The 22,521-nt window shown below is 37.8% G+C and overlaps 1 long non-coding RNA gene across 2 annotated transcripts in view; it reads right to left on the reverse strand.

The window, feature by feature from the left end:
* Window positions 1–19,884: 19,884 nt before the first annotated feature.
* LOC142360751 (uncharacterized) overlaps window positions 19,885–22,521 on the reverse strand; it is a 43,096-nt gene continuing 40,459 nt past the window's right edge. For both annotated transcript variants that reach the window (XR_012763327.1, XR_012763328.1), the window contains exon 5: window positions 19,885–22,027. This is a non-coding gene — a long non-coding RNA (uncharacterized LOC142360751). The remainder of the gene's footprint in view (window positions 22,028–22,521) is intronic.

Consider the following 22,521-nt stretch of genomic DNA (forward strand, 5'->3'; position numbering starts at 1 on the left):
TTTCAAGGATTTTTTCATGCAAAATAATTCTGAAGTAGGAATCCAAATCCAGAGTACTGAGAGTGATGTGCTTCTCACATACCTTTAGGTGCACAATCAAGATGTTCGACAGCAGCAAGAACTGGGTTACTCCATGAGGGGAGACAAGCCAGGGGTGTCCCCAGAGCAGGCAACACACTCACTGACCCAGGCACAGTCCCACAGAACCCAAGCAGGGCACTGATGATGGGACAGTCAACAGCCCCAGACACATCCAGTGGTGAACCAGATCCAGGGCCCCTTCAGGGGGCCAAGTGAGGAGGAGCAGGAGGTGGGTCCAGAGGCAAGACTGACAGATAGGCACAAGGCATCCATTTGGCAAACAGGCCAGGAGACAGGCACACCTAAAGCATAGCTCAGGAAGGGATTAAGGCCCCTAAACTGAGTTGAAATGGGGCTCCTGGATCCATGGAGAAGTGTAGGGGGAGGTCCCAGGGGCAGGTGGTCAGGGTCAGTAAGGCCTGGTAGTATCCTCAGGGCCTTGACACAAAGCCTCCATCAAGCTTCAAGATCAAAACCAGGTTTTAGGCTTCACAGTAATTCTCAGGATAGCAGTGGCCTTGAGTATTGAAATATTCTGATCCAACTACCGTAGGTCTGGGACTCAGACTGTATATTAGTGTGTAGCCAGCTGAGAGAAGAGAATTACAGTGGGCATGCCTCAATTTGCATATACGCAACGCACATTTTTATCAGATCTGCCACAAAGTTCAGAATATTGAATTGACTGTTGAGGTTCTACTCACCACATTGGTAACATTCCACTCTCAGATCAACAAAAATAACCGGAACAGTGAAAGTAGAAAACAACATTTCAAGTTCAATTTGCCTCTGTTGCCAAAACAACATAGAACTATCCTGATCCTAGTTCCCAGTGATAGGGATTTTGTGGCAATTATGTCATCACTGTGATGAACACAGTGATGACACAGTATTCAGCCTGTGTAATCCTCTGACTGAGTAGTACTGATGTCTCAGCCTGGTCTAATTGGGCAAAAGTTTCAGGATTACATTAGGGTCAGACAGAAGACATTTACAGAGTGAGGTCAGCAAATTACACATAGGAGGCAGCAGTGGTAGTGGACTAATGGTCATGCCTTGAACAAGAAAACAGTGTGGCCTTTGGGGATTCTAATGGAAAACTAAACAAACCCTTGAGCCCTTGCCAAGTCTACAAACACTGAGCAAAGAAAACAAAATCAAAAAAGATAAAAATTATAAACAGTCTCCTTGCACACATTTAGGAAAGCCAAGTGTAGTCCTGGCTATAGTTGTAGTTGAAATGTTCTTGGCAAAAGCCACATTTTTAAAAAAATAGTCTAGTCACTGGACACTGAAACTGGACACTGAAACTCCATTCCAAAGTGGAGTTTATTCTACTGGGGATGTACAAAGCTATTTTTCTTAACTACTGAAGCCACTCTGACTACTACAAGCCTATTTCTTCTCTGCTGAAGTCAATAAAAAGGCTCCTATCGATTTCAACAAGCCTAGGATGAGATCCAATGCCAAAATCATCCAGGAGGTAGAAAAGAAAATAACAGCTGCCATTTTTAGCACTGCTTTTATACATTATTCTAAAAAGAATAACAGGAAGGTGTTTCTATTTTAGTGAAATATTCATCAGAAATCATAGATGTTTCATCAATGCGTAAAAATACCATGGAATTATTACTTTGTTTTGTGCATAGTTGATGTGAAAAAGGATAGTGGGTGCCTAAGCTTCTTTATTTATTCAAACAGTATCAGGAACTCTAAGAAAAAAGACACACGATAGATCAAAGGTATGTGTAAGCAGAAATTGTCTTTCTTTGCAAAAGCCCAGTCCAAGAAATTCTGTATTTTGGTTAAATGTAATGTTTCCATTAATAGAGAGAGATCAGAAAATTAGGTTACTCATTTCTAAATGTTCACTACAGATAACTGTTTATATATGTGAAGCCAATTAGTCTAGACTTAAAGATTCTAAAGGTATTACTCTAAAAGTGTTTGCATTAGTAAACTATAACTCAGAATAAGAAGAATGCATCAAAGTTTAATTTATTTGTTGAATAAACAAGCTATGTTTGTCTAGAGGTAAAGAACAAAAACTGTATCAAATATAATTCCTAGGCTGAAGCAGAGTAATAAACAGTATCATTTCTGCTACAGGTTCTGATTTTTCTACTGATTTTTCCTACTTTCAGCTTTACCTAAAGCAAGTGGTAAAAAATAGTAAAATGATTTCCACAGAAGAAGAAAGCACAAAGGATAATAAAGAAAGATTTTGTGTGTCTTCTTCCTCACTTTTCCTCAAAATATTTGTTACTTCCATTTGTCTGTAAAGGCCTTTGCAGGTAAGAAATTTGGCACTGTCAAAACCAGCACTACTTATCACAGTATAAATACATTTTAGGCAGCACATAGCTTTCTAAGCTATTTGAACTGCCTATTGAACTTTTAGTGCAGCATATTCCATGTTATGCACAACACTCATGCAGTAAAAAGAAAGCTGATTCTCTACCTCATATGTCATAAGAGCAGATGAAATTGGATATATTCAGCTAAACTTTATTGAAATCAATGCAGAGGAGGCAATAATCATACAACAAAGATAATAAACCTTTGTTTACTTATATTTTACATATTCTGGTCATGTCTAATTACAGTAGCCTTTCTGATCATGCTTAATACCCATTACAAATGGTTTCTGTAGTACATGCAGTGGCAGGTTATTTTGAGGTTGGCAAGCTAGCAAGAGCATATTATACCTTCATTGTTTTGGTTTCCCTCCCTTGGGAAGAAAAGGACAAGCAGCAAAGAAGGGCAAGCCTTGGAAGTCAGGAGGAGTGATCAACATAAAGGTGAAGTGTTTATAGCTCGGTAGACCCATGACACCTCAGGCCACCAAGGAAGAGACATGACATACAGATGGGCTCGTGACCGAAGAATGGACTTGACCATGGACACCATCACACAGGTTATCCATGAATGTGAAACATGTGCTGCAGTCAAGCAAGCCAACTGGGTAAAGCCTCAGTGGTATGAACACAGTGGCTAAAATATAAATATGGGGAGGCTTGGCAGATTAGACTATATCACACTGCCACAAACCCACCAAGGCAAGCGCTATGTGCTCACAATGTTGGAGGCCACCACCGGATGGCTGGAAACCTACCCTGTGCCCCAAGCCACCTCCCAGAACACCACCCTGGGCCTTGAAAAGCAAGTCCTGTTGCAACATCTGTTGAACTGACTTTCCATATATTTGAAATTTGCTTTTATATATATATATATATACACACATATATACATTATATACACATATATACATATATACACATATATACATTATATACATTTATATATTATACATATAAAGGCAGTACATATATTATGTACTGCCTTTATATGTATAATATATTTCACATCTGCTTTCACAGATCTAGAGGAAGTTAATAAAACATTAGCTAAGTATAAGCCCTTATTTCTTTTGCCTTGTTCAGTATTTGCAACAATTTTTTTCCAGATTACAATATTCCCAAAAGCAAACCAAAGAAATTCTGGCTGAAATTTAACAATCCCCCCCCAACCAAAACCAAATGGCAACACTGATTTAGCTCTGATGGTAAATTTATTGTTAAAGTTCAGGTGATATTATCAATACTATTTTCCTCATAAACTCCTTCACTTTATTATACACAATGCAATTCAACTAGAAGAGCAGAAGAGCTACTTCAGCATCCCATGGATCCAAAGCAGGCCACAAAATACACATAATGATAGTCAAATATGTCACCATTCTGTCTACGCCATGCACTGGAAAACAAGGAACACTGAATGTCATGATCTACAGAACTATGACAAAATCATTGACTATACGGAGATCCTTAATAGAAAAGGTAAGATTAATATGAATAAGGAATGAACGCAAATGTATTGATGTGGAAGCACCTGAAGAGAAAAAAACAACAGAAAGGCCGTAAGAATGGTTTAACAGGTCATCAGGGTCCTAGCACATACCTCTGTGCTTCTCAGGACACTCAGACTGAGAGAAAATCTTGGTCATTCACAGATCTGTGACAGAAGACTGCTGCCAGCTCCCATAGTGCACAAAAAGGCATATTTAAACCTCGTACATAGTAAGCAGACGAAGAGGAGATCTGGAAATATGAGTAGGACTGGTTAGGTGATGTCCCTTGTCCTCAACATTATCACAAGGAATCCTGGACAAACTAGTTGTATACCAAAATGCTTGTATGTGATGACTGGCCAGACTACCACAACACATCCATCTTGCTGTTTGTGAGTATGTGGTTGTCAGAATACAATACTCTCTGACCAGGTTCATTTACATATCCCACATGTGGAGGGTGTAATATTTAATAAAATTTACTCACCTGAAGGTATTTGATGTTACACAGGATTTCTGATTTAGCAGAATGATACAAAAAATAATGAAGACATAATACAAATCTAAGTTACACTTAGCAAAATATAGCAATTGTAATACAAAGTTCAACCACAATACCAATCTGATCTCCATTACCAGTCTCTATAATATGCTTATCATCATCATACTGGGCATCCCTAATGCCAGGAAGGATTACCTGGGTTAAAGCCAGCTCAAGCCCATTGCTTTCTTTGAAATTCTTTTGCTAGTTGTTTAGTTTTTATACTCTGTCTTGGGCTCAGCCACGTATACACTGTTCCCATGCTGGTGTGGTTAACTCAGGGAGACACTCACACTCTTTTAATGAGTTCATTAAAACATTTATACCACTCAGCTGTGATGTAGTCAGCTGATCCATCCAGCCATCATAGTTGACTAAAATAAAGGCCACTTTCAGGTCCCCTATGTCTTGAGAGAAAGTCAGTTTTTTTGCAGCAGCTGTGGTCCATCACACTCTACAGTATTTTCTGAGCTTCACAGACTCATCACCCTTCCATTGCCTCTGAGCCTTATTCCATTATAGGGGATCATTATTCAGTCACAGTGGTATGACAGTGTGAGTGTGTATAAGTAAAATCAGTTGTTTGAATTTACACCTTCCCTAAGAGCTCAAATTGAGATTTTCTGTTTTGTTACAGGACTGCAAGAGTATTTCTTGCAGAAAAACTTTTGTTATTATTGTCCTTTCCACTGAAGATTGCTCTGGATCTTGTTTCTTTTGCACTTCCACTTTCATTTTATAGGATGAAGGCATTTGTTCTCTTCCTTCCACTGTCCTCTAAGCCTTTAGAAATATACAAGTGATCACAGTGGTTTTTTCACCATAGATAGTGACATATCTCATTTTATGCATTATGTTAATAGTTATTTTTATCTTTACATCAAATGGAAGTCAGACCCTATTGCACTAGGTCCTTCACAAAGATCACATAGGAAAAAGCCTCTGGGGGGTTGCAGTTAAAATGGGGGAAAAACTGATCAAAGAAAATGAGAAAGCAAGTATTATTATTGCCTTTTGTCTCTAAATATGATGATTGACAGGGTTCCCTGCAGATGTAGAGAACTTTCCACTTTAAATTAATCATCTTACATAAACAGTCTGATTGATCCTTGGGAAGTAATCCACCATGCTAACTCTTTAAACATTTGGAAAATGAAAACTAAATTTAATTGTCTTATCCAGATATATGAAAAGAAATAAAGCACCAGTGGCAAATCTACTCCATTTCTTTCTGAAAGACTTTTGCTGTTGTTGTTTAGCAAAATGGATTAGATTTTCAGTATTATTGTTGACAGAATGATGCATATTTTCTCCTGAGGCTGAAAGGACATTTAAGAATTGGGTACTGAGAGATTGTTACTGTCTGCTCTTTACAATCATAAAGGATGTGCACTAAAATATAATACTATAGTGAATGGTAATTCAAAAGATATTCTTGCTACCATATCACCCAAAAGATATTTAGAGTAGACTAAGCCATTTTGATGAGACCATTTTATGACTATGCATTTTCACTGATACAAGTAAGACTACAAAAAATTAACGGCATAATGAAGGGGCAGTTTCTGTCTTTACACTACGTACACAGAGTAGAATACTTTTAGGCACCTTATTCTCAAAACTGAGTCCATACCTTTGAGCCAGGCACCTAATCTTTACACATGGTGTAAAGAAAGTGAAGCACCTCTGAGCAGTGCTCATAAGGGCCAGGCTGGACTGATACTCTGGGACTACAATTTAAAATATTGTGCTGGTTTTGGCTGGAGTAGAGTTGCTTTTTCTTCACAGTAGCTAGTATGGGGCTATGTTTTGCATTTGTGCTGAAAACAGTGCTGATAATACAAGCATGTTTTTGTTAATGCTGAGCAGTACTTGCACAGCGTTAGGGCCTTTTCTGCTTCCCAAACTGCTCAACCAGTCAGTGGGCTGGGGCACAAGAAGCTGGGAGGGGACACAGCCAGGACAGCTGGCCACAACTGACCAAAGGGATTTTCTATGGCATATGACATCCTGCTCAGCATATAAAGGTGGAGGAAGAAGAAAGAAGGGGGCGGTGTTCAGAATGATGGCATTTGTCTTCCCAAGTAACTGTTACATCTGATGGAGCCCTGTTTTCCTGGAGATGGCTGAACACCTTCCTGCCAATGGGAAGCAGTCAATGAATTCCTTGTTTTGCTTTGCTTGCGTGCGCAGTTTTTGCTTTACCTATTAAATTATCTTTATCTCAATCCACAAGTTTTCTCACTTTCACTCTTCCAATTCTCTCCCCGATCCTACTGGGGTGGGGAGTGAGTGAGTGGCTGTGTGGTGCTTAGTTGCTGGCTGCAGTAAATATATTTAAATGTTATAGTATTAAATATTATTGTATTATACTATATTATCACATATGGATTATGTTAATAAATATTTAATATTACAATTAAAATACCTATCCCAAAATGTTTTACTTTGGCTTTAAGAAAAACCTGTTTTGATCTCGCAGTTTTTGACTCCATGCTATTTAATGTTCATGTTGTATCCAATGCTTCAATGTTATTTCAGGCAGAAAAAATTGCTGGGTGCTTCAGTGAAGTTCAATACTTTTTTTCAGATAATTCATTTGGGGAAGAACACACCAAAGAATTCCCGTAACCCTCCAAAAATAAATCATTCCAAACGGTAACTGTTCTACAGTTTCTGCAGTTGTAGTGATTTTGTCTAGTAGACCAGAGAGACAACATAAACACTCTATAGCTCAAGTAAATAGACACTCCCTGCTTTCAGCAAGTATCACCAACAGTTTTCTAAATTTACCGTTTGTCCCAAGTAATATTTTCTTCCTTCCTCTTCATTTTGCAATAGCTAGCGTTCTTCATTTCTGGCAATGTCTGTCCAGCATAAATTGACAAAAGTTGTGAGCTCATAGCCTTGGATTCTTGTACAGATCACTTAACTGTTTAGCATTTACAGTGATGTTGATGTGTTTGATATTGTCCAGCATTGCTGACTGTCAAATACGTGTGAGAGAACAATTCTTTGTTTTTCTAGCTGCTTAAACTCAATTGATTTTTCCGCTCAAGTAAGGAAACTTAGGAAGTAAACACAGCATACTGAAATGTGTGGATTCACTGATTTATGTGAGCTGAAGATCTAGCTGCAATACATCTCAGTTTTTAAGATATGGTATGGAACCTGGAGGTTTTGTGACCTTCATCATTATGGATAAATGTTGTTTATTTTTTTCCTTAGGGAGAAAATGAAGAAAGATCACCTGCTAAGAAATGTTATGCTTTTCCAGGAAATGACTATTTCACAGAGAACATTAACATTTCTAGTATTATTACCTCCACAGTTGCAGCAACAGCTGTAGAAAATTACAAGGTTCTCCCATGGAACCAGTATGTAAAGATTTGGAAAAGATGTTAGACTGCTTCTAGGCAACATTTGTTCCCCTCCAATACACAAGAATTTGGAAATATCAGCCACTGAAAGTAAGCGACTCTGCAAGGCTGTCAGTAGTCATGCTCTTACTGCTCATCATAATCTTTCAGAATCTTATTTCATAAAACAAGTGTTTTCATCCAGGTCACTGAACAGACAGTCTGCCCAGCAAAAGGTCGTGTAAGTTAACAGTTATTTCACATGCCTGAAAAAAATTCAGTGATTTTTTTTATAATGAGATGGCAGAAAAGAATTAGGGTTTCAACAGGTAATTGAAATGCTAATAAGGCCAAAATTGTGCTGAACTAAACTTGTGATATAGATGCACTAGCCAGTATTTCAGATATGACAAGGTTTCTCCAAAGTAAAAAAATTATGATCTAAGATCCAAAATCTTATTACTTGAACTGCTGCATACTGTACAGTTTGTCTCTCAGACACAAAATGGGATCTCTGTTCTCATACTCATCCTAACTCCATTACACAGATATCTTCACACAGTTTACAATTCTGCATTCATCTGTGTAAGTTCTTAAATTGTTTTTGTTCTTTAGAATCATGCCTGCTGTATGCGACCCTGCTTTGGCAGGGGGGTTGGACTAGATAACCCACAGAGGTCCCTTCCAGCCCCGAACATTCTGTGATTCTGTGATTCTGTGATTTCACAGATAGAAAAGAGACAAAGTGAGAAGTAACTATTTGAAGACACTGTAGGCATAAGTAATAATTGCAATACACATCTAAGATCTAAAATGTGCAATTATGATAATTGGTTGAATTTTTTAAAGTGTCAGTAAATCTGTATGAACAAATATTAGCTACTGAATGGAAGAATCTTTAAAGAACCTGCACTTTTCTGCTGTACTGCTATTCTTAAGCCATAGCTCTGACTGAGCCCAAAGAGCTGTGCTGTTAAAGTACTGGGTATGTATAGCTATGCTATTGATTTTGAAGGATGATATTTCTAATGACAATTTAAAAGTATGTAAAAGAACCACACAGAGAAGATATTCCTGTCATTTAAATGTCACTTGACAGATAAAATATTAACGAAAAGCTATTTCACAGTGTCCTCTAGGTTTTTTGTTAAATGAGAATGTTGAGACATTCTCAGAAATCTTATGTGCTTATTTGAATTTCCCCTCAGTTTTGAAGAGAAATCTCTTTCTACCAACATATTCTCTCTCGTTTATAGCATCCTATGAAATGAAATCAATCTAAGAATTTTTTTTTTTAAATATAAGTAGACTGTTCATCATATGAAACAATTGCTAGCAACTACCAAACAGGACTAGTTCCCCTGGGTAAATATGAACTGCTCAAACAGAATTGTGTGTCTGTGGCATTTTATCTTTGCTCTTGTTTCATTAGTGTTTATAAATTGAGCCCCTAATTTATCTTCAGTTGAAGAAAAAGCAGAGTTAAGAGTTCAAAGTTTTATTGCTTACTGTTATTTGACGTTGTAGACTTAAATTTCCTTCCCAAGTTATTATCCCATCATTAACCACAAGGACATCCTTTATCTTACTTTTTCTGGATCAAAAAGAGAGATAAGAGTAATATCTCTTTGCAGAAACTAACTGAACTCTGGCCAAAGCAAAATTCATCAACATTTAACCTAATAAACACAGTTAATGTGTTTGTATTTTAGCCATTGGTGACTGGGAAAGATATCTATATGCAAGAACCCTGAAGTTAGTCCAGTGGAATTACACACTGCATTTGCATATCCTGCAGTATGCTTATTCAGCTTTGATGTGATGCTGAAACAGTGGCTTGTGTTTACAGACAATTTTAGGATTTCCTTCCAGAACTCTTAAGCGATAAATAGCAATTTCTTATATCACAAATGCAACATGGGGAGTTAATAGATCTTTCAAAATGTTTCTAACATATCAATTAGTAATTTAATCTTTATATTCAGTGGCTTTCTACTGATGGCTTTATAGTTATATGTTGTTGTGGTGGAGAAGATGGGAGGAGGTGAAGAGGTATATAAATCAAAGAAAAATCATTAGAAATGCTTAAGTTGGAAATCTTTGTATCTCTAGTACATTTCATTCCAGCTAATGACATCTCATCTTCAGAAACATCAACCTTTGATAAGAAACTGAATGCAGGCTGACATATAAAATATTCTAATAAATAGTAAGAAAGCTAAAAGCTAAAATATTGACTGCTAGTTTCCAGTAAAGGAAAAGCTACTTCTAACATCAGATGACTGAGTCGCCACATGAAACCTTTGTTCACTGAGGAGTGTCGCATAAACTGTGACTAGGACATTGCACTTTGTAGATCTAATTTCTGAGTAATCTTTTTTTGTATTAAAAACTTTAGCCACAAACACAATGTATTTATTGTAGTCTTCCTTCCTTTTCCAGAAAGGGAAATACTGGTCCTTGGTGCATTGTGCCCTAACCTATGGGAATAGATGTGTTTCAACAATAGGATGCGACTCTTGTGTGTGAATTTCTCATCTCCAACCAGATCAAATATTTTTGTTTGTTTTCAGTGAAAAAGAACATAAAAACATATATAAACCAATGAGCTGGGGTTTGGGTTTGCACTTTTTTCCTGAGAGTGGGCCTTAATAAAATTTAAGGGGTATATATTACACCATTGCAATCTCACTAATATGAAAATGAACTTAATAGGACCATTAATAAAGCCATTTGATTTTCTTTTTGAATGTAACATTTTATTTTCTCGGTGGAAAAGTTTGTTTTTGATTTTTGTTTTTTTTTAAATTGCAGTTTGAAAAGAAAAAAGAGAAGAATAGCCTTTGGAAAATATTTGCAGGTTTTTTTTCATCCCAAAGAGAAAAACATGGTGAAATTGTTTTACTGTTCAAGGAAAATATGTGGGCTTTTATTGCTGGTATTCAAAATATGGTGACCTTCAATTTTATTTGTCTGTAAAAGAAACAAAATATTGGAAGAGAGCTTGAAAATGAAAGAAAAAAGCACTTTACTTGAAGTCTCTTCAGGGAAGAAAATATCATTCATCGCCAGATCTGTGCAGGAAATGTAAACACAGGTCAAGTTTAAAGAAGACGTAGGCATAAAACCAGAATGAAAGACACTTGTCTAATTTATGTCAGAGACCTTACACAACAACTTTGAATGTATGTGGGAGGATGAAAAAATACAGAAAGGGCTGAAAGTTCCTTATGATGAGGAGCAGAAAGTAGACATGCAGTGTGTTGGAACTCCAGGCACCTGCAAGCAGCATGCCTCCTAAAAGCCCCTTAGATGGAAAAGTTCTAAACCATCTCTTTACATGGTTGTCCTAAATAAAGGTATATTTGGAACCTTAAAATGAGAAGTTGATACTGAAGATGAAGTGTCTGTGCTCTGGCAGCCATTAATGGAAGAATAAATTTTCTTTTGCTCTGTATCTTCTGCAGACATTTTCCCCAGCCGAGGTGGATCTGCTGGAAAACCACTGCTGGTAATCCTTTGTACTGGTTCCTGCTTAGCTGATGGAAAGGCAAAACACTGGTTCGCACACTATAAATGCTTATCAAACCTACGAAAAACAACAAAAGCCCTAACACAATCTTTGACAAAGCCAAAACAATACCTCTGCCTTCATTACAGCAGGTAAGCCTTGGACTGTCATTTTGTACAGCTTACAAATAGGAGGCCAAAACCTGATACCACTGAAGTACTGGAATCAATGACATTGACTCAATTGTCTCACTCACTGTTTCTATCTAAACATTTGTAATTTGAAGAAACTATCATTTGGACTTTTTCACTCTAATAAAAAATAATTTATGTTATTATTTTTCAGCTTTTAAATAAGTACAATAAATAGATTACTAACATCTTACTGAGTATATTTAAACTGCTTGAATGTAGAAAAAAAAAGCTGCAACCATATTTATCAGTATTATTTTAGTAAGAGATATTTCATCAGATCTTTACATATACTAACATAAAAGTAAAACACAGAAATAAAGATAAACTAGTGTTCGTTGGCAGTGAAATCTAGAGTGCATTGTTGACAACTTTCTAGTACGGGTGATCAAGGAGCCAACAAGAAACAGCGCACCCCTGAACCTCATGCTTACAAAGAAAGAACTGGTTGGGGACATGGAAGCTGGGCACTGGCTTGGTGGCAGTGACCATAAGGAGGTGGAGTTCAGGGTCCAGAGAAAAGGGAGCATGGCAAAAAGCAGGACACAGCACTGGATTTCAAGAGAGCAAACTTGACCCTCTTCAGAGATCTGCTTGGAAGAATTCCGTGAGATACATCCCTGGAGGGAAGACGGATCCAGAAATGCTTGTTGATAATCACAGATCACAAGTACAGGCCAGCGGAGAGTGGCTTGAGAGCAGCCCTGAGAAGAAGGACTTGAGGGTACTGGTGGATGAGAAGCTCAACATGAGCCGACAAAGTGCGCTTGCAGCCCAGAAGGCCAACCGTATCCTGGGCTGCATCAAGAGAAGCGTGGCCAGTAGGTCGAGGGAGGTGATTCTGCCCCTTTACTCTGCTCTCATGAGGCTCCACCTGGAGTAGTGCGTCCATCTCTGGAGCCCCCAACATAAGAAGGACATGGATGTGTTGGAGTGGGTCCAGAGGAGGGCCACAAAGGTGATCAGAGGTCTGGAGTGCCTCTCCTATGAGGACAGGCTGAGGGAGTTGGGGCTGTTCAGTCTGGAGAAGAGAAGGCTGCGGGGTGACCTTATAGCATCATTCCAGTACCTGAGGGGGGCCTACAGGAAGGATGGAGAGGGACTTTTCACAAGGGTCTGTAGTGATAGGACAAAGGGGAATGGCTGTAAACTAAAAGAGGGCAGATTTAGATGAGATATTAGGAAGAAACTCTTCACCATGAGGGTGGTGAAACACTGGAACAGGTTGCCCAGAGAAGCTGTGGCTGCCCCCTCCCTGGAAGTGTTCAGGGCCAGGCTGGATGGAGCTCTGAGCACCCTGGTCTAGTGGAAGATGTCCCTGCTCATGGCAGGGGGGTTGGAACCAGATGATCTTTAAGGTCCCTTCCAACCCTTACCATTCTATGATTCTATGATTTTATGATTTTTCATGTGAGGAGAGGCTGAAAGAACTGGGACTGTTCAGCCTTGAGACACTAAGGGGGCATCTCATCAGTTTATATAAACATCTGAGAGGAGAGAATAAAGATGAGGGAGTCGGACTCTTCTCAGCAGCATCCAGTGACAAGACAAAAGGAAATGGGCAAAATCTGAAACTTATGAGATTCTATTTGAACAGAAGAAAACACCTTTTTTACTTGACATGGTCAAATACTGGAGCAGGTTATCCAGGGAGGTTGTAGAGTCCCCGTCTGTGCAGATATTCAAAGCGTGACTGGACTTGGTTCTGGACAGCATGCACCAGTTCACCCTGCCTGAATAAGGAGGTTCAACTAGCTGATCTGAAGAAGTCTCTTCCATCCTAAGCAATTCTGTGATTTGGTGAAATCTGAGGTGATCTACAGGCAGTAGTTCAGACACTGCATGAACTGTGCCCTTTTTTAATGTGTTCTTATTGCAAGTCAAGCTACCAAAAAACAAAAAAAAACGAAAACCAAAGCCAACACCTGACTTGGAATAATCTGCACTGAGAATGTATCTGTATCGTTTGTTTGTAGAGATTTAAATAATTTGTTGCACAGTGGAAGTGTAATATTCAATTAAACCTACCCTCCGGGAGAAAAGCTATTAGAACAACACTAATCTTAATGAAATGTGTGAGATTTCAAAATTCATCAGTTTCGAATCTGAAAACAGTATGACTTATGTTCTGTGAAACTGTTTTACCTTTTAAAATAAATCATCTGTCTCCAGTACCCTGTCATTATTCATCACTTGCATGGAGTTCTGACACATTAAAACAATTTTTCTTCAAATAATACAGAAAACCTAAGAAATCTTTGTTATATTTGATAGTATTTGCAGATATGCAAAATTAATGAATTTCTATCAACTTACAATCTAGATATGTGCATATGATATAATGAATCATTTTAGGGAGATACCATGTCCATTTCTGACATTTAATAGCTTTTTTTCCCCTTGGGAAAAAGCAAAACCGTAACATGATGGTGAGATCTTAAAATTTAAAGACGTCAAAGAGATGCTGAAGTGTAAACTATTGGTTTATAACTGATTTAATATTCTCAGATGAACAGTGTGGTATAAATGTGCTTTTATACCCTTTTCCCAACATACCCGATTTGCTGCTTACAAATATTTCTAGACTCCATACAGACAAACATATACATAATTCTGGAAATTTTGAATGCTTTAAAATATCTTGATGCTAATAATAGGTAAACGGAAATGTTCTCTTTGAATGTCTCACTCTCCCAAAGGTATTATGTATTGTGAAAAATGAGGAAAACTCATACTTCTTCAACATATGATGCAGAAACATCAACCCTCCATAATACTCTGTCGCTGTTATTAGGAATTGAATACAGAAAGGAACATAGTGGTCTCTCTCTATCTACATTTACGGTATAAATGCACTACAAGGAGTGTTTTTAAGAGTTTAATCTCAGCCTCTCAACATAGTGTGGCAGGTGTTAATATTCACTGACCCAAGTAGCTAGATTACAGTCACTGCAGGATTTCTACCATCCCTACCTATAACCCCATGCTGGAAAACAATGGTCACGGTATTAGAAACCCTGAATTATTAAGGTGTCATTAAATCTCTACTGTACCCAAAAGAATTAGCTAGATTTGATAAAATCTCAAATCAGAACTGGTTTTCACTGATAGTGTTCCAGAAAGATTATTGTTAATTTAATGCCAGGCAACAGTTGAGTTCATTAGGCATTAAATGTAGAGAATAATCCAGTATCTAGCACATTCTTTGAGGCAAAACTATGCTAGTTAGATTGCATGGGAAATTCTGTTCCCAAATACTGGAACTCCCAACACAATTCCCATTGTATTGTGGCACACTTCAATTCTTCCACGTGTCTATGAATGTTTTTTTAATATATTTTGAATTACCAAAATAACAAAACTGGCACTCAACAACCAAACACCCATTGTGTGAAAAAAGCAAAAAGTAACACAGCATGTAAAGTAGTAGGTCTCTGTTTTCCATTTGTTTCTGTTCATCAAATCGCAATATTCTTAATCGCAAAGTATTCTTTCTGTGTGGATTAGACAAAAGATTTCAAAGAATAAAATTTCAGTGTGTATAACCAAGCAGTTTTGAACTCCGTTCTGCCAGCTTCCCAATATGGGGTTTGAAAAGTTACTGATATCCTATATGAAGACAAGAGACTACAGCAAACTTGACATTTGCATGGAACAATTTTTCTCGTCAGTAATGAATTGAGTCCTGTAGTACCATAGGTAATGACATTTTATAATCCTAATCAAAATGCCTTTAAGATCCACCCTAAAAGCAATTAGATTTTTTGCTGCCAGTGTTGATCATATTCTTTTGAAGGTATTAGGCTGCAGTTTTCCTCAACGCTTACACTATACAACAAACTTGTCTCTAACATAGCTAAAGTACAAAATAACGTTAGTGTGTCAAAACATGGTACGATGTACTGAAGGACTTTATTTTTCAAAATGACACAGAGTGAACAAGTCTGTACAGTTCTCTTTTACAAAGTCAGTTTTCATTTCTGCAAAAGATCTCGCAAGTTTATCTCCCCAAAACTACTGTTTCTACTTGCTTCCATTTTACCTTCATGAGTGTTCTTTCTTTGTCTCACACACACAAGCATTTAATTCCATGCCATTTCCTTACCTGTATCCAATTGCACATTGATGACAATTTTGGCAAATAATCGTGACAGGCTATTCAACGACAAGCTTGAGAAGTGGGGCCATGCGAACCTTGTGAGGTTCAACAAGGCCAAGTGCAGGGTCCTGCACCTGGGTCAGAGCAACACCCGCTATCAGTACAGGCTGGGAGATGAAGGGATTGAGAGCAGCCCTGACAAGAGGGACTTGGGAGTACTGGTGGATTAAAAGCTGGACATGAGCAGACAACGTGCACTCACAGCCCAGAAAGCCAGCTGATCCTGGGCCGCATCAAGTTTGGCCAGCAGGTCGAGGGAGGTGATTCTGCCGCTCTACTCTGCTCTGGTGAGACCCCACCTGGAGTCCTGTGTCCAGCTCTGGAGCCCTCAGCACAGGAAAGACATGGGGCTGTTGGAGCGGGTCCAGAGGAGGGCCACAAAAATGACTAGAGGGATGGTACACCTATAAGGAAAGGCTGAGAGAGATGGCATTGACAGCCTGGAGAAGAGAAGGCTCCAGGGAGACATTATAACAGTCTTCCGGTACCTGAAGGGGGCTTATAAGAAAGATGGGGACAAACTTTTTAGCAGGACCTGTTGCAATAGGGCAAGCGGCAACAGTTTTAAACTAACAGCGAGTAAATTTACACTAGATATACAGAAGAAATTTTTCACAGTGAGGATGGTAAAACACTGGAACAGGTTGCCCAGAGGGGTGGTAGATGCCCCATCCCTGGAAACATTCAAGGTCAGGTTGGACAAAGCTCTGAGCAACCTGATCTAGCTGAAGGTGTCCCTGATCATTGAAGGGGGTTGGACTAAATGACCTTTAAAGGTCCCTTCCAACCCAAAATATTCTATGATTCTATGAACATGATCTGCAACAGCAGAAAATGTAGGATTGAGGGTTTTTTTCCAGCTAAAACTTTTAGTAATATAATGGTTTGATCATTAAAACCCCACATTGTCAGACTGTTGGAAAGAGTTAGGGAAGATTAAATATCAGTTTTAGTTAATGTTCACTCTATGAAAGTGCTTAGGCTGAAAAATGCTCAGGACTATGTTGGCCTCTGTAAGAGTATACATGAAGCCTTGGTCCTTGTCCTGAAGAGTTTAGTCTCAAAGAAAACTTAATATTTAAAGACATTTAATGTGAGAGAGAATGAATAAGGTGTCTGCCAAAAGGCTCCCTATGAATCACATTAATATTTAAATCCACTTAAATACCCAGAATGGAAGAAATGGTTGAAGGCTACCACATTCAGCACTCTATTCTTGTCCCTTTAAACTTCAATCAACCTAACTTACACATACCAGCCCCCACCCATAACAGCTTGCTGACTATTTCTTTAGGAATGAATATTTCATTAAAATAAAGGTTAGCACCATAGGGTGTTGATGGCATTGCATTTCTATTCACAACGTTAAGTGTAATTTGAATCATCAATAGAAGAAACAGAAGGAACAGAAGGAATGACCTTTCTTAAAAGATGATGCAGAAGAGAAATGTCAATAAAAAACAGATAGTGTTTTGCATATCCCTTTACAGACAGCTATTTCCTGTTTACGCACTTAACAGAATAAGCTTCTTTCTGAGCCATCAACTTGGCAGAAAGGATCACTTGCCAACATGGGAGTGAAATAAGAGCTCACATATCCTGTGCAGAAATCAAATATACATGAAGCTCTATGCTCCTTCAAAATGGCAATAAGTTTAGGACCAGCAGATTAGAGAAACCAATGCCTTTATCTTTTGCTATCCTGTTGTCTTTAAAATTACAAGAATGTCAAGAAAACGAATACAAGACCATAATACAAATGCCATAAAAAGACCATAATGCCAAAAACATTCAAGAGCTGAAGAAGCAAACACTATTAAATGAAGATTTTTTTTACACAACTACATTGTTTCTGAATAAGGCCTCCTCAGATCTTCTGGTTCTCCAAAAACCGCTGTAAAGCTTGATGAAAGCACTTTTGAATCATCCTCAAACTCCCTGAAATTTCTGTAGTTTTCTGTAGTTAACTTGATCCCACTAATTTCATGTAACACAAATAAAAAAGCCCAAAGATTTACAAAGCAAAAAACTCACCAGCAAACAAGTGTGAATCTTTAAGCACATAAATGTGATAAGCACATTTTTCTAAGTCAAGAATTTAGCAACATATCCACTCTGCAATAGAGAAGGCACTGTGAAAGCAGTTGCTTCTGAAAACAACTGATGTTTGAATAATTAAGTTTAAAAAGTTGCACTACAATTCAATTTCTTTCTCTTCCATGCAGTTCATACATTTGCAGGAAGGAACTCCAATTAGATCCACCTCTAAGCATTTTAAGTCTGTGTTCTTCATCCTCTTTATCATTCTCTTTACCCTCTAAGGAATGCAGTAAACGAAATAGATAAACATACTGGAGAGTTAAAAACATGTAACGAGAGAGTTATTTGATGCAATGTGGGCTAAATACTGTCCTCACTTGCCAGTCTTCTTAACCATCACTGGCCTGTCAATAAGTCTCAGGATTCACCTCTGCACTTTGTTTCAGATATGTTAATCCATGATGTGCTCAGCACAGACCAGTCCCAACTTCTTAATACTCACCGGAACTGGGACTGATGAGTTTATTGAAACATTGTCAACAGTTCAAACATTTAACATTGCAGGATTTTACTTTTCAAGAAAATAGAAGCCTGTGTAACATCTGTGGGACAGGAATTAAATACCTCGGAAAAATAAATCACTTTATTTCTACAAATATAATCAATTTAACCCTCATTATAGATGTCTCTTCTCTCCTTCCTCTCTTATCGCCTTTAGCTAGCACATCTTACGTGAACTGAATCATGAGAGAAACAAATTGTTTGTATGGCTAGTAGGTAAACAAAGGACAGATTTCTGGAGGCATTGAAGGTAAAGATAAATTGTAATTTTTACTTCCCCCCTCAAAAAAATTGACTATCAGTAATGCTTATAGGGGAAAAGAATTACCCTGGATGGAATCTTTTTAAAAAGAGCAATTCTAAATTACTCTTTGGAGAACAACTTGATATTTTCTTCTTATTTTCAGGATAGTTTCAATTCACTTTAAAAGTTCATCTGAAAAGCTAATTAAGACAAAAAGAATCTCCAGAGGTAAAAAAAAAAAAGAAAAAAAAGAAAAAAAAAGAAGATAAAAACCAGTCTAGTAATGGAACACTTATTGAAGCCTTAATTAAGAGGAGACACTTGATCACTCTGTAATCACTGCTTTGCATTAAATGTCTGAGGTACAACAACTAAAACATAATGGTACCATTCAATGCAATAGAATGGAACAACTCACCATTTTTTGGCTTAGTCTCCATTCCTCCAGATCTCCTTTTGCAAGTATCATTAAAAATGCATATTTTTATTGCTTGGAGGTAACCTCTTTCCATGAGCTCAATCACAAGAACAACAGAAGTGGCAATTGCTAACATGCTTCTTGGATTAAGCATCTTCTACAGGCTCAACATTTGTATACGCCGAGTAACAAGATCTCTAAAGCTTTGAATAAATAGCCTTTCTGCAAGGAAAATGAGACTACTTTCCTTCACATCAAGTTAATCTTGAAGGAAATCCGTTGAATTTAGGTTTTCTCTAACACAAACAAGAAGCAGAAATAGGGGAGATGAAAGGGAAAAAAGAACATTGTATAGGGCAACACTGTAAAGACAACAAAGTAAAAACAGAAGTTGTTAAGCATTATGCAGACAAAATGAAACAGTGAAATAAAATTAAAGAAACAGATAAAAAATATAAACTGTCTCACTTTTAATTTTTACAGGCTGTCAACTTAAGACACCCCTGTATTCAGTGAATGTAATACGTACACGTGTAAGTAAGTTTGAAATCCTTATTCTATGTTCTTTTCTTGCAGCAAGTTTAGTACTAGGGTTTGGGGCTTTTTTTGACAATACCCTGGTGGATTATTAAGGAAACAAAAACAATGTCGAAAGCTGTTTCATTAGCAGGTTACTTCACTGTAAATGAAAAGGCCTGCAAGCAAGCACATATGGCACATCAGGTATGGGACAGAGACAGTCTTATTAAAAGCCTAGAGTATGTTACTGACAAGAACTGAGGCAGAATCCAGAAAAATAAATAAAGGAAGTTTACGTATATTCAAAATATCATTCAATTTCTAAACCCTTTATTACATGTCTAAAATGGAAAACAAATAATAGGGAACAGATTGTTTTTTTCCTTGTACTACTATTTAATGTACTACCAAAGAAGCAAAACAACAACAAAAGCAAAAAAAACCCGAACATGACAAAGAAACGCAGATCTTACTTCCACTGTAGTAGTGGAGTTCTGGTTTTGCTGTACAGTTGGGTTTTTTTTAACCAAATTTACTAAATTCTGCTGCTTTCAGAGATAGAAAAGTATTTGTTTCCAACTGGGTATCTTCCACCAGTCCGAGTCTTTACTTTCTACCGCATAAAAACCAACCAAACAGAAAACTCTAACTTAACAGGCATAAAGTTTGGTAGGAAAAACAAAACAATCCAAGCAAGTGAACAAAGAAAGAAAGAAAGAGGAAATACGAATTCTCAGAGCTCTTACAGGTTCCTCCTAGCCAAGGTGAGGGATTGTATCCCCCAAATGTCAAAGAAAGTTAAAGAATTTCATGGAGTTGTAGCCTCTGTGATTACTTGACTGAAACATCAATCTCTATGTTGTGTCCTCTGCACGGGTTCTTGAGATCATAGTGCCTGCGAAAGCGCTGCCTATAATAGCAGAAACCTGGAAGAAAGCTGAAGCAACCCCAGAGTGCCTGCACACTCCATTTCCCAAGTGAGAAGTAGGTAACTCAGTCCTTTCTGAAAAGCTTTTTCCCCATCATTAACAAAGTTACCCCAGAAATCACCTCCTAGAGCCCACAACAGAGCCAGCACTCCTGTAGAAGCCAGAGGTTGCTCTGCAACTCCTGCCTTAATATCTGAAGGATTCTTCACTGAACATACGCCATGCTGAACTCACGCCATGCTGAACTCAAATACAATGTGACAAATAGGCAAAGAAATTCATACTGTAATTATACCAGTTAAGCAATTTTTGTAATTGCTTATAGCTCTACAATTGTTTATTCATTCCTATGCCAGCTTAGAAGTGTTAACAGTTTAAATGGAGAGAAGTGCAAAAGGAAGTTAAATCAATTACTGAAAAAACTTGCTAAAAATGACACAGGAGTAAGTCTAGTCAGACTTGTTAACAACTACACATTAATTATCTTCATAGGTTTTGGTAGCACTTAATCTTTTTGACATTATTTAAATTAGAGAGCAATGTGGTGCATTACTGGACCTGCAGGAGGTAGGATGTCTCTAAACAGGGGGGCAGCCTGTGGGCCTGAATAGTAAGTTAGTGGGCTATGCCTTATTTAGTACATTTTTTAATGCCACATATTGCTCACACTGAACTTCAAACATTACACTTAGAGTCCCACATTTGAATTGCATGGGCTGAATTCTTTGCTGTGATAGTTCCACTCAAGCTTATAAAAAAATAAGGGGCCTAAGGGGGATATAGGCAGTAACTCAGCAGAATGTTCAAGCCGTCAGCCTGGATTTAATATTAGGGTAGAAATCCATCAACTGAACTGTGAGGGCAGAACATTTTATATCTCTAAGGTATACAGCAGTGAAGTGCAACCCCTGTCAAGGACACTGTAATACGAACCGTCCAGGGGTTACTCAGTGATATGTCTGATAGGACATTAAAAATTTTAGTCAGCAAGTCAACATCATCAATGCAAACCCATGCCCATCCTCAAAATAACATCAACGGGACATTACACCACCTTTTCTGACTCAGTCTCTGAATACAAATGGGGACAAGATTTCAACTTGATTTTTTAATTATGTTCGTTTTCAGAGTGACAGGTTTGAGCAGAAACAAGGGATCTCTTCTCAGCCTGCCAGTGGAGGAAAAGCTAATTAATTTTCATTCATAAATGCTGAGCATGGTCAAACCTTTCCTGAGTTCCCAAGTGGACTATGTACATTTGCCTCCTCTGTCAGCTAGCACTCAGCACCTTGAAGAACTGTGTCCTCTGCCAAAAAACCTGACAGATTTCCTTCTTTTCTTTACACCAGGTACATAAAAGGAGTAAATATACAATGAGATACACTGGTTTCACTTTGGAGAAAAAATTTCCCTTGTAGAATTCTTCAAAGGAAAGGCTCCAATCCTTTTGCGTCACTTTAGTATTCCTATAAGATAGTGGCACAGTTGCTGTTTCTAGAAAATACATATCCTCACAGACAAGAGCTCAGTAGATTGGCAGGGATAACTCTTTCTTGTGTTGGCTGGATCCAGGAAGCAAAGTATTTAATGTGGATTCCACTGATGTTTTTTGGAACAGCTGTTTCTAAAAAATAACACAGAAATTGATGAAAGCATGTCAGCTTTCTTTTGACTGCCATAAAAAAAATTCCTTTGAGGCAAAGCACAACAGATCAATTCTCAGAGGGCTTTTTGCACTAGCAGAACCCAAAATCCCAGTTTCACAAAATTATTTTTCAAGATAAAAACAGAAAAACAGACCACCACACACACTCTCCAAATTTTAACAACATAATAAAGTTAGAAAGGCTCAAAACAAAACCTTTTTTCATACAGATGGCAATTTTTCTCTCAAACATGGAGTGATACAGGCCATATACAATAGCATGATATAATATCGCCATTCAATCACATTTCAGAAACATATTCTGATGCATTTTTAGGCGTTCGGGGGGGAAGATACATATATATGTAGGATTCTATGATATGATCTGAATGATAGTATTTTGTTGCTGTCTTCTCTAATTTCTTCCAACTACCTTATTGATGTCTCTTTAAGATATACCTCTTTTCTTCCTT

This window comes from Opisthocomus hoazin, chromosome 3 (genome assembly GCF_030867145.1).
Source record: "Opisthocomus hoazin isolate bOpiHoa1 chromosome 3, bOpiHoa1.hap1, whole genome shotgun sequence".
NCBI lineage: Eukaryota > Metazoa > Chordata > Aves > Opisthocomiformes > Opisthocomidae > Opisthocomus > Opisthocomus hoazin.